General features: G+C 35.2%; 1 pseudogene; it reads left to right on the forward strand.

Moving 5' to 3' along the window:
- The first annotated feature begins 12107 nt into the window (after positions 1-12107).
- Positions 12108-12758, forward strand: LOC120223899 (annotated as a pseudogene).
- The last annotated feature ends 342 nt before the right edge of the window (positions 12759-13100 follow it).

Genomic DNA, 13100 nt, shown 5'->3' on the forward strand with positions numbered 1-13100 from the left:
ACCAGTTATCTCCAGAACTTTTTATTATCTCAAACTGAAATTCTGAACTCATTAAACAATAATTCCCCATTCCCTCCTCCCCTCTGCCTCTCCTAACCACTACTCTCCTTTCTGTCACTATGAATTTATCTATAAGGTCACCTCATATGAGTGAATCATATATTTTTCCTTTTGTGTTTGGCTTATTTCACTTATCATGTTTTCAAGGCTCATCCACACTGTATAGCAATATTTCATCATATGTATAGATCACATTTTATTTATCCAGTCACCCATAGATTGCTATTTGGCTTGTTTTTCACATTGCAGCTATTTTAAATAATGGTGCTATGAACATTGGCATACAAATACCTGTTCAAGTCCCTGCTTTCTGTATTTCTACTATATTATATTATATTTCTGTATTTCTACTATATTAAAATATAGTAAATGATGATGAAATGAAATGATGATGAAAAAATACTAATTCTATATAGTCTTGCTCAAAATCATTCCCTACACCAAGATCAAGAAGGTATTCTATGTTTTCTTTATGCAGTAATAAAAATGAAATAAAGTAGTATTGGTTAGAAATCCCAGAATATTATATACAATATAACATCTCTTACAAAGTTAAAAGAAATGAAAATTAAAATATTCTTTTAAAGGAAAAAATAAAGGAATACATATATATGATAATATTTTAAAGCATTAAGTAAATTATTGAAAGAAGACTCAGGAGTGTGGTCGCCTGGGAGGGAGTGGAGGCAGGGAGAGGGACTAGACTAGAAGGACAAAGAAAAGTGTATGTTAAAGGGATTGGCATGATCTTGTAAGATAATTTTAAAAAATCTAAAAAATTGGAATTAATTAGCCTTTATAAGATCAGTAGATTAAAAAATCTGTAAACAGAAACTAGTTAGGTTTTATACTGGCAACGAAGTTAGAAAATGATGTTTATAAAAAAGTAACAGTGCAGAATAAAAATATGATGTACATAAGAAGATGTGCAAGACCTTTATAGAAAAATTATAAACTTTACTGAAAGATAATAAAGAGACTCCATATAAATGGAAAGACAGACTGTGGTCATGGACTGGAAAAAGAATTATTTTAAAGGTGTCTGTTCTCTCCCAAATGATCTATAGACTTGAAGCAATTCTAGTCAAAATCCTAAACAGAATGTGGGTGTCTATACAAGTGCAGGACTAGAATAGCATATTCAATAGTGTATGGAAATTTATAGGGCTAACAATAGCCAAGATCTACCAAATATGAAAATGTATTATAAAGCTGTTGCATAGGATTACTGCTTAAGGAGTTAATTATATGTTAGGAGTTGATTCAGAGGTGCCTGGGTGGCTTAGTCGGTTAAGCGTCCGACTTTCGCTTAGGTCATGATCTCGTGGTTCCTGGGTTCGAGCCCCGCGTCGGGCTCTGTGCTGACTGCCAGCTCAGAGCCTGGAGCCTGTTTCAGTCTGTGACTCCCTCTCTCTCTGACCCTCCCCTACTTGCGCTGTCTCTCTCTCTCTCTCTCCTAGAAATAAATAAAACATTAAAAAAAAATAAAAAAAAAAGGAGTTGATTCAAAAACTACAAAGTATTCGACCTCTATCTTATTTCTATGTATTCTTCAATATTTCTTGATTCTTCATATGGCATTTGGCTATTTTCCTATTTAATAATGATTAAGCAAGACAAAAAGCTTTGATGGATACTAACTTGAAAGGGTTTTATGCTACAGGACTCTTTTTTATATTTTTATATTTAATATTCTTAATAAACAACACAGAATAATGAGTCTTAGGTTTCAAAATCATCTCAATATTTTTTAAATTTGCATATACTATGCATTTTATAAACATATGTTATAGGCATTATTATATTTACTCTTTATAGTAAACCTATGAAATAAAGAATGTAATTTTGGGTGGAATAAGGTGGAACTCATTATTGCTTAAAAAGCCAACAGGATTTAATGGACTGAATTATTTTTAAAAGATGACTTATGCAAATATGGATGGATGGGATCTAGTTTAATGGTAATTTTTAAATGGAGTTGAAAATGAGTCTTAATATGAGAAAAGATAATACTAAACAGAAATACAAATGTTTTAGTCTGTTTAATAGTAGCAAAATATACATTTCAAGGGAAGTGATGGCAAATTGTACTCTGCATTGGTCAGATAATACTAGGAATGTTATGTTCAGTTCCAGGTACCATATTTTGAAAGACATTAATAAACTAGAGAACATCTGCTGGGGAAAGACCAAGATAACTAAAAAATTAAAACGGTCAGGAGAGGAATGGTTGAGATTATCCTGTAACATGAAAGCTCTCATCAAATATTTTAAAAAAGCATTCTGTAAAAAGAGAAGTAGAATTCTGTAAAGTTGGCTCAGAGAACAGATATATGGCCAACAGATGAAAATTATAGGAATGCACATTTAAATTAAGTGAAGAAATTTTCTAATAATTCAAAATGTTCAACTTAACCTCAAGGTCTGGTATGGTGCAGATTAAATTCCAGATAAGTGCCTGCTTTTTGTTCTTACTTATTGAGGCATAATCTGCATAGAATAAAGTGCACTAATCTTAGGGTTTTGTGTGTATGCGTGTGTGTGTGTGTGTGTGTGTGTGTGTGTGTGTTCTGTAGGTAAACCACCATCCAAATCAAGATGCAATACATTTTCTAGAACCCCAGAGCTGTGCTATGATGGAGTTTACAGCCTAGAAAAGACAAACATTAGAGAACTACAATAAAATTTGACAATGTGGAAGTTCTAACTGCGCTGAGAGCATCTGATGATACCCGATCTAGGGGTAAGGTAAAGTGATAAAGTATCTCAAGGATGTGACATTTAAAGAAAGTTTGGAGGTGAGGAGGAGTTAATCTAACAGGAGGTGAGTTTGTTGGGGAGATTTTTCTAAGATGGGTACAGTATATGCAAAGTTCCATCCTCAAAAAGCAAGAGCCATCATAGAGTATTCAAGAAACAGAGCCAACTCTGAAGGGAAACAATAAAAATTCAGATAAGCAAGCACGAAGAAACTGCATTATTTTCCTTTAGCTTACCCTAAATAGCGTCTATCATCTTCATATAATATTGATGAGAAAGAAACCAATTGGCTTGAACAATGAAAAGAATATGGTAAGTTTTCTTCTCATGTCTGAATTTCCAGAACCTTCTGTTTAGGCCAAAGACTTCTTTCCTAACTCTGTCCTCTCAGTTTCAGTCCAGGATTCCCATGTATTATTTCTTACATCTTGTGGTACCTGATTTTTCCAGCTGCTTATTATAGAAATATTTCTTTTAAGACTCTGTATGTTTTAAGGCAAAAGACTTGATTCTTACTTCCTCGAGGATGAGAAAGAAAGTGACAGAAGCAACTGATACTTTGTTAGGAAACATCTTTATGGAATAAAAATTACTGAACTGTATTATGTGTCCCAGTCCAGAAAAAAAAAAGGTCTCATCAAAGGGCTATTAACTATAAAACAAAAAATGTCCTTATTAAGAAAAATACTAACAATTACGATGAATTAAAATTTCAAAATTTGGGGGTAGTCTTTTCAATTATATCCATGCTTTTTGTGGCATGCCTTGATTATAATTTTCTGTGAATTGTAATAATAGCCAAATTCATTGAAAACTTATTCTGTTCTAAGGTCTTTACATATATTTGTTTATGTAGTTCTTTTTTTTTTTTTAATGTTTTATTTATTTCTAGGAGAGAGAGAGAGAGACAGCGTGAGCAGGGGAGGGTCAGAGAGAGAGGGAGTCACAGACTGAAACAGGCTCCAGGCTCTGAGCTGGCAGTCACCACAGAGCCTGACACAGGGCCGGAACCCATGAACCTCGAGATCATGACCTAAGCGAAAGTCGGAGGCTTAACCGACTAAGCCACCTAGGTGCCCCTGTTTATGTAGTTCTTACAACAACATGTGAGGTAGCTATTATTTTAAAGTTGAGGAAATTGTCCAGAGTCATGTAGCTGGTAAGAAACAGAGTCTAACCCAGGGAATCTGATTTCAGGTCCTTCAGCCCTAAAAGAGTGCTTGTTAATGATGATGATGAAAATATTTTAACTGTAGGAAATACCTGGTTGGTAGAGAGTCTCAACATGCTTCACTACCTCCTTCTTCACTGGACCTTTCCAGCCCTCTCCCAGCGCTGACCCATAAACCTGGTAAACTATCCTAGTAGTAATTAGTGAGCCAGTAGTCTTTTCTATCCTTGTAATGTAATAATAAAAGGATTAGGTTTGGAGTCGGAGACTTCCATCTGCCATTAGCTATATGACCCTGAGCAGGTTATGTAATTTCTCTGAGCCTCAGTTCTTCTTTGCTAATAAGAAAATAAAGAGCTTTGTAAATTATAAAGTACTGGGAGAAAATACTAAATTACTGACATGTGTCTCAAAAACTCTTTAAGGAGTTATATTTCTGGATGTAATGTCTTAACTCATAGGTGAATATTTATAATAATGTCAGGTTATGCAGGTAACTGATACAGGAGTTAATTTGGGAGCTGAGAGGATCTTTCTGCATCCTTTGAACAAACATCAAAAACAGGTGTCTAGTCTTCCCATGTAACTTCCATATACTCATATACTTCCATACAGTACTCAGGTGTACATGTTACAATATGTGTATCTCCCATAATGAACATTTACCTGCCAATCTATTAGCAATCTACTAGTGGAGTGAATTATTGGGAGATGCAAAGGACCAGGCTATTTGTGACTGCTTTGGTTTTGTACTGTCCTAACCAGACCTCTGAACAGTAAATTGTTCTGCATGCACATCCTAATGAGCACCAAGCTTCAAAGAGGTCCCACAGACATTTCAGCAAGAGGCTTTCATTTGGTACAAACCCCAGATTACTGCTGGAAGGCTGTTTTGTGTTTTTGAATGGCTGGAAAATATACTACCTTTTAAAACTGTAATTAACTATTGTTTTCTTAAGCATAAGCCATTGAATTTGGTCATGTGCCACCTCTGGATTTGTTGATATAAATTTGTATTTGGGGATATTAATAGCAAAATATAATCTACAATCCTTGTCCACACAAATTGCAGTAAATTACAGTTCACCAAATTGCCATACAAAAAGGAAAATAGAAATGGTTGTGGATTTCATAATGCAAACGTAGTATTCCAAAAATAATTACAGAGTTGTCACCTTAAAATATACAATTGTTTCTCAAAAGTTATCACTATTAAGTAAAGACACTTCTATCCATGTTAGATCTCATTAACTTTGTAGTTATCAGTCTCTCCCCCCTACACACCTATAGTTTGGTATTTATTTTGGAAAAGTTGGTTCTTTTTCTTTATTTTTCTGAGAAAAAAGGTAATGTATAAAAAGGAATATGAAACATTTATATGGATACACAAATTTTATTTGCAAAAAATCATATTCCATTGATATTATATGATTTATTAACTAACAATACAATCCATTAAGTACAGGGAATGTGCTATATTTTAAAACCCTAGGAAACAAAGTCAGTGTTTTATTTGTTTTGTTTTGCTTTTGAAGAATGCTGTCTTGAGCAAACTGAAGTTATTGGAAAACAGGCCTTTCCAGCTTCCACTGTCCTATGCAAACTTTAGTTGTAAATAAACTATTCTATGTATATACAAAGCATACGTAAATGTTCACATAATACACAAGTTTCTTATATATTAAGTTTATATTGGAAAAAATAGAAACATCCATTTCTCAACATAAAACTAAAAAAAACAAACAAACTTTAAAACCTATGTTCAGTCCTGAATAACTCTGAATAAAAGATGGTTAAGAAATCTTGGAAGCCAACAAGTACACAAACATGGAAATTAAGGATTATCCTCCAAAATAAAATTATAATCAAAATGTTTATAAATAAAAGTCTATCAGTCTCTATGTTTTTTTCTTTAAATTTTGAGGTGCTTTATTTATTTTTGACAGAGAGAGAGACAGCATGAGCAGGGAAGGGTCAGAAAGAGAGGGAGACACAGAATCTGAAGACAGGCTCCAGGCTCTGAGCTGTCAGCAAAGAGCCCAACGTGGGACTCGAACCCATGAACCATGAGATCACGACCTGAGCTGAAGCTCGACGCTCAACTGACTGAGCTACCCAGATGCCCCTTGGTCTCTATGTTTTAAAGGCTTTCAGAGTTCAGTAGAAGTGATTCAAGCTTGATTCCAACCTTTTATAACCATTCTACAGCATCATACAACCAAATTAAAAATTCACCAAAAGCTGATGAATACTATAGTATATTCGATTGTTTTATGTAAGCTCAACTCAGAGGGGGAAAGTCACAAGAGGTTGATTTTTAATGCTAATTTTGATTTCTAATGCTTACAATAAATTAAGTCAACCACTTTCTAAGTTCCGGACTGCCACACATGATCTAAACTGCTCTGTGGGGATAAAACACTTTAGAAGCTTATAATTCCTACAGAGTGTTTTGATTATTTTATACAAACTAAACTCAAACAGCAAAAAATTTCACAAGGGAAATTGTTGTGTGGTTTAAGGCCATATAATCTGTTTTCAACCCTTGTCTTTGCCTTGAGTTAAAGGCATACTCATTAACTTGAAACAATAAACTCAAACCTTAACATTTCTGGAAAGGATTCAATTCAGAACTTTGGCAGTATCGATGGTAAATATTACACACATGCCCAATGTGATCTTATACAGATATACAGGTAATATAGGTAATGCAGGCAATGCCAAAGTTTTAAATGAGCAACAGATATACTGCATATCATTGCCTTATATATGAGCATTATCTCCTCACACACACATACAAAACTCACTTCCTTTCTCAGTACCAAATTAGAAGCTGTGGTTATAATTTAAACATTTATTTAGAAAAGAAATGTAGAATAGAATTGGAGTGGTATTAATTATATACCACATAAAGAAATGCTTATTAATAACAAATTAAAAAAAAAAAAGTTGGGCCATGCAAAAATGGACTAAAAAATAACTACCCATTTGAGGTTTATAGTTAAAAATGAATGATGCAGGCTAAAGTAAACAACCTCCTAACATCTTAGCTTAGTGTGATGAAATTGGATTAGGCATTAACACAGAGAAAAGGAAAAAAATGGATTTTTGAATGAGTAATCCTTTTTTATTTGTATAAAACTAATATGAGTTAAATTTGGGTGGAAGAGATAGTAGGATGCAGCATTTTATAAAGAGAAGGAAACACTGTTGGAACAAGTAGAGAGAAAAAGAAAAGACCTAGAAGGCAGAGAGGCTCAGGAAGGAAGAAATTATGTTCACACGTCAGAACAGTCCACATCTTGGCATGTATTTCAGTCATGAGTGTCTAAAACATAATCAGATAGTTTAACTCACTCAAACAAAAAATAAGACCCTGAACAGGCCAGAGAATAATGGAATGTGGTGGTTCTAAGCATTTTTTCAAAATTACAACTCTCCCGCACTAGCTATACATTTGTCTTTGTAATGGCAAGGCTGGAAGTCACTAATCCATACAGAACTAGGCATTGATAATTTTTTGAAAAACTGCCACATATTCACTCTTTGTTTTAAAAGTTGGACTATCATAACAAAATAAAGCCATGACAATGAAAATTCCATTTAATTACAAATAGCTTTGCCCAAGAGAAGCCATCATTCTATCTCCTCAAATTTAGAGACTATTTTCAAAATTTTACTGGAATGTAAACAAAACATCAACTGCTGCCTCCATCCCCCATCATGCCAGCGCCAACCCCAAACACTATGAATTTGAGAATATTTGCAGAGTAAGCTCTAGCTCTATCTATATTGTCCAAACCTGATATACCTTATATCATATGTACCATAAGTTTTAGTATCTATTCAAAGTCTTCCAGCTGATACTTCTATACTATATTTTCATTTACTGACTCATTTAGTTGAATGGGATTTACTGAGTTCCAGACACTGGCACTGTAAATAAGACATTCATGAATCCCAACCTTGAGAAGTCAAGAACCTAGCAGTGTATTTTGACAAGTTTCAATAAAATATGGTAAATCCTAGGATATGGGAAGTACAGATTATTATAGTAGCACATAATATAAATACCCAATTGTCATGGTATAAGATGGAGAATCAAGGTAGGCTTCCTGAAGGCTGAGATCTAGAGGTTCAGTTCCTTCTATGTAGGAGAGAAGTGAAAGTTAGGCTCTAACTTTTCTCTTATACCCTTGTAAAATCTTATCAGTTGCTAAAAGACTCTTTATATATTCCTTTTGCTTAATTAAATCTTTTCACGACACATTCTGCTTTAAACCCTTGCTATTCTGGTCATCATCTCAATGTTCTTTATCCATCTAAAAAAGGTTACCATTGTCCCTTGCCTTTTTAAAAAAATTAATATCTAACATTTATTAAATGCTTACTAAAGACTGAGTATTCATTCTATGTGTTTTCTCATCTTATCTCAATAATCCTCTTGACAACTTTATGAGACAGATATATTACTATATTCATTTCACAAATGAGGAGATTGAGGCTTAGGGTGTTTCAGTAATTTACTCATGGTCAATTCGCTGGTAAATTGTAGAGCCAAAACTTATATCAGGTTTCATTTGAATCCTCACCCTGCATTCTTGGCCAATATCATCGACTGCCTCCTTCCCTTGTGCTACTTCAAAGCCCAAGTTAAAACTACAGACTAGGGGTGTCTGAATGGTTCAGTTGGTTGGGTGTCCTACTTCAGCCTAGGTCATGATCCTGTGCTTTGTGGGTTCAAGCCCCACATCAGGCTCTGTGCTGACAGCTCAGAGCCTGGAGCCTGCTTTGGATTCTGTTTCTCCCTCTCTCTCTGCCCCTTCCCTGCTTGCACTCTGTCTCTCTGTCTCCCAAAAATAAATAAACATTAAAAAAAAAACCCTAAACACTAATATCTCCCATGCAGAAAGATGCAACATCCTCCAATAAGGTATAAAAAGAACTATTATATCATGACCAAGTGGGATTTATTCCAGGCAGGTCAGGTTGGTTCAGCATTCAAAAATTCATGTAATTCATTACCTTAACAGGCTAAAGGAAAAAGAAATCACATGGTCATATCTCACATGCTTATACATGCAAAAAAAAAAAAAAAAAAAGGATTTAACAAAATCCCATTCAAACTAGGAATAGAGGGGAACTTCCTGAACGTGGTAAATAAAATCTACAAAAAAGAAACAAACAGGGGCACCTGAGTGACTCAGTCGGTTAAGTGTCTGACTTCAGCTCAAGTCATGATCCCACAGTCCCTGAGGGCTGACAACTCAGAGCCTAAAGCCTGCTTTGGATTCTGTGTGTCCTCTCTCTGCCCCTCCTCCACTCACATCTGTCTCTCTCTCAAAAGTAAAATAAATATTAAAAAAATTTTTAAAAAAGGATTTAACAAAATCCCATTCAAACTAGGAATAGGAAGGAGCTTCCTCAACTTGATGAATAAAATCTACAAAAAAGAAACAAACAAACAAAAATTTAAAAAATCCTGCTGCTAACATCATGCCTAATGGTGAAAAATTAGAAGCTTTCCACTAAGACCAAGAACAAGGCAAGGATGTTCCCTCTCACCACTTCTTTTTTAACAGTTCTAGAAATACTGCAAATCCTAATGTAATTAGAGAAGAAAAGGGGGAAAACGGTATATAGATTAAGAAGAAATAAATAAAACTGTGTTTGTTCACACAATATGACATGGATGTCAGTGTGGAAAATCTGAAAGAATTAACAAAAAACCTCCTGGAACTAATAAGTGATTATAACAATGTGGCAAGATACAGAGTTAACATTTCAAAGTCATTCACTATCCTATATATGAGAAATGAGCAACTGGAATTTAAAATTAAAAACACAATACCATTAGCAGCCCCCCCAATGAAATACTTAGATATAAATCTAACAAAATACATTCAAGATCTATATAAGGAAGACTACAAAGCTATGATGAAAGAAATCAAAAGGCTAAAAATTAGATAGATATTCCATATCCATGGATAGGGAGACTCAATATTATCACAATGTGAATTCTTCCTAACTCAATAGATTCACTGCAATTCCAATAAAAATCCAGAAAATTATTTTATGGATATCTTATTTACGACACCAAATAACCAACACAATATTGAAGGTGAAAAACAAAGTCAGAGCACTGACATGGTCCTACTTCAAAACTTACTATAAATCTACAGTAATCAGTACAGTATGATACTGATGAAAAATAGACAAACAAACCAATGGGACAGAATAGAGAGCTCAGAAGTAGACCCTCACAAATAAAGTCAACTGATCTTTGACAAAGGACCTCAGGCAACAAAATGCAGCAAAAATTGCCTTTTTAACAAATGGTGCTGGAACAACTGGACAACCACATGCAAAAAAGCAAACTTAGACACAGACTTGACACCTGTCACAAAAATTAACTCAAAATGGAAAATAGATCTACAGGTCAAAGGCAAAAATATAAAACTCCAAGAAGATAATATAGAAGAAAATCTAGATGACCTTGGGTGTGTTGATGACTTTTTAGAGACAGCCCTAAAGGCAGGGAGAGAAATAATTGATCAGCTAGACTTCATTAAAATTAAAAACTTCTCTGTGAGAGGCACTGTTAGGAGAAAGAAAAGACAAACCAGAGAATGGGACAGAAACATTTGTAAATGATATATCTGATAATGAACTAATATGTAAATATACAAAAACTCTAAAAACTCAATAATAAGAAAAAAACTATTTAAAAATGGGCTAAAGAGCTTAATAGAAGCCATACCAAAGAACAAAAATAGATGCCAAATAAGCATATGAGAAGATACTCTGGATGCCTAGGTGGCTCAGTTGGTTAAGCATCCAACTTGATTTTGGCTTAGGTCATGGTCTCATGGTTTGTGGGTTCAACTCCTGCATCAGGCTCCATGCTGACAGTGCAGAGCCTGCTTGGAATGCTCTCTCTCCCTCTCCCTCTCTGCCCCTCCCCTGCTCATGCTCTCACTCTTCTCAAAATAAGTAAATAAACTTAAAAAAAGATACTCCACATCATATGTCATCGAGGAAATGCAAATTAAAACAACAATGAGGTACTGCTACACACCTGTTAAAATGGCCAAAACCCTAAACACTGACAACACCAAATGCTAGTGAGGATGTGGAGCAACAGGAATTCTCGTTCAGTGCTGGTAGGAATGCAAAATGGAACAGCCACATTTGAAGAGAGTTTGGTAGTTTCTTACAAAATTAAACATGCTCTCTTACCATACATCCCAGCAATGTGCTCCTTGATATTTACCCAAATAAGTTGAAAACTTATGTACACACAAAAGCCTGCACACAACTATTTATAGAAATTTTATTCATAATTGTCAAAATTTGAAAGTAACCAAAATGTCCTTCAGTAGGTGAATGGATAAATGAACTGGTATATCAATACAATGGAATATTATTCAACACTAAAAAGAAATGAGCTATTAAGCCATGAAAAGACATGGAAGAATCTTAAATGTATGTTACTAAGTGGATAAAGCCATTCTGATATATGCTGTATGATTCCAATTATATGATATTCTAGAAAAGGCAAAAATATGGAAACTGTAAAGATCAGTGTTTGCCCGAGGATGAGGGGCAGAGGGTATAATAGGCAGAGCACAAGGGATTTTTAGGGTTGTGGAAACAGTTCTATAATATACTACAGTGGTGGATACATGTCATTGTACACTTATTAAAACCTGAAAACGTACAACTCAAGAGTGAGCTCTAGTGAGAACTATGGACTTTGGGCGACAATGATGTGTCCATGTAGAGTCACAGTTACAGCAAATGCACCACTCTGGTGTGGTATGGTGAGTGTTGGGGAAGTTGTGAATGTGTGGGGATGGGAGCACATGAAAACTCTGCGCTTTCTGCTAAATTTTGCTGTCAACCTAAAACTTCTCTAAAAAATAAAGTCTATTCTTTTTAAATGTATAAACTCCCGAGAGTCTCAGCCTTGCCTCTGCCACTCAGAGAATGCTGAGCTCCCATCCCTCCACTGCCACTCACTCCAAACATAGAACATCGAGTCATGGATAAAAATGAGCTCGGGCGGGGGCCAAACTGGCTGAGCAGGCTAAATGATATGATTACATGAGCTTGCATGAGGCCTGTAACTGAGCAAGGAGCTGAACTAGCCATTTTGGAGAGGAGTCTTCTCTCAGTTCCTTATAAAAATGTTGTAGGAGCCCATAGGTCTTCATGGAGGACCATCTCAAGTATTGAGTAAAAGACGTTAAGATGCCAAGAAACAACAGCAGATGGATGGAGGATACAGCTGGAAAACTGAGACCTAGCTAGGAGATGTCTGCAAAGAACCACTGTCACTTTTGGAAAAGTGTTTGATCCCCAATGCTTCACAAGCAGAAAACAAAGACTTCTATTTGACTCCTAGCATTACTTGGCTGGGGTTGCTGCTGGTGATAAGAAAGGGTTTGTGGATCAGTCACAACAAGCATACCAAGAAGCTTTTGAAATCAGCAAAAAGGAAATGCAACCAACACATCCTATCAGATTGGATCTGGTCCTTAACTTCTCTGTGTTCTATTATGAGATTCTGAACTCCCCAGAGAAATCTTGCTCTCTTGTAAACACAGCTCTTGATGAAGACATTGCTGAACTTGATACATTAAGTGAAGAGTCATACAAAGATGGAATGCTAATAATGCTAATACTGAGAGACAACTTGACATTGTGGATATCGGATACCCAAGGAGACGAAGCTGAAGAAGGAGGAGGAAGGGAAAATTAACCAGCCTTCTGACTTTTGCCTGCCTTATTCTAAAATTTAAACAGTGGCCCATTTGTCATCCATGCTGTCCCACAAATAGGTTTTGTTTGTTTGTTTACAATTTATGACAGGTTTATGTTACTTCTATTTGAATTTCAATTTTTCTCATGTGGTTTTTATGTTTAACATTAAGGGAGTAGAAACAGTTAACATTCAGGGAGTGGTCTGTTGTCATCGTGAGGTGGCAAATATGGGGATGTGGAATTTTTATACTAGCTATAAATGTTTGGCATAATACTTTTGGTACATTGTGGCTTCACAAAGGCCAGTGTTAAAACTGCTACCATGTCTCAGCAGAGAAAACTG

Source organism: Hyaena hyaena, unplaced genomic scaffold (genome assembly GCF_003009895.1).
Source record: "Hyaena hyaena isolate Hyena2069 unplaced genomic scaffold, ASM300989v1 scaffold_1061, whole genome shotgun sequence".
Lineage (NCBI taxonomy): Eukaryota > Metazoa > Chordata > Mammalia > Carnivora > Hyaenidae > Hyaena > Hyaena hyaena.